The 995-nt window shown below is 39.4% G+C and overlaps 1 pseudogene; it reads right to left on the bottom strand.

Annotated features, from left to right (window-relative positions):
* Positions 1-588: 588 nt before the first annotated feature.
* On the bottom strand, positions 589-706 carry LOC124803618 (annotated as a pseudogene).
* Between the last annotated feature and the right edge of the window lie 289 nt (positions 707-995).

A 995-nucleotide genomic window follows, 5' to 3' on the forward strand; every position in this document is an offset into this window, starting at 1 on the left:
ATCTTTGAGTTTCCTCCCTAGATTTCTCATCACATGCTCCATCAGATAAGTAACTTCCTGCCTAGCTTTCACATCGAATCCTGGAACATTGTTTTGTGTACTAAGTAAGTTCAATGCCTCCATTAAATCTCACAGCATATATTTTGCCTATCTATAATGAGAAAAATAAGTGAACAGGGTTCATGTCAGAACAGATTAAAAAGTGTTCACATATGAAACTTTTAAGATACTATTCCTAATATTTACAGTGCATATGAATAAAATGAATCTTCACGCAATTTACTCCAACACCTATGACTTTACCCAAAACAGTTCATGACAATTAATTTTAATTATTCTTTGCAAAGTACAGAGGAATAATAATAATATGTAACACTAATACTCCTCCCACACAGGCCATGTAGGCCCAAAGGGCCGACTGGCCACCATGTCATCCTCAGCCCACAAGCATCACTGGATGTGGATATGGAGGGGCATGTGGTCAGCACACCGCTCTCTCGGTCGTATGTCAGTTTCCGAGACCAGAGCCACTACTTCTCAATCAAGTAGCTCCTCAGTTTGTCTCACAAGGGCTGAGTGCACCCTGCTTGCCAACAGCACTCGGCAGACCGGGTGGCCACCCATCCTAGTGCTAGCCCAGCCTAACAGTGCTTAACTTTAGTGACCTGACGGGAACCTGTGTTACCACTGTGGTAAGGCCGTTGGCATGTAATGCTAATAGCATTCTAAAATATGAAATTAATTACTAGATATTTAATGGCATTGTCCCATTTCAAAATTGTAAAAGGATCTACTCGTTTATTTACATGGCATATATGTATCAAATTCTAAAGCACACATCTATTACAAAACTTAATTATATAGTTGATATCAATATAATGGAAGGAAACATTCCACGTGGGAAAAATTATATATAAAAACAAAGATGGGGTGACTTACCGAACAAAAGCGCTGGCAGGTCGATAGACACACAAACAAACACAAACATACACACA

The sequence above is a fragment of the Schistocerca piceifrons genome, chromosome 6, assembly GCF_021461385.2.
Source record: "Schistocerca piceifrons isolate TAMUIC-IGC-003096 chromosome 6, iqSchPice1.1, whole genome shotgun sequence".
Classification (NCBI taxonomy): Eukaryota; Metazoa; Arthropoda; class Insecta; order Orthoptera; family Acrididae; genus Schistocerca; species Schistocerca piceifrons.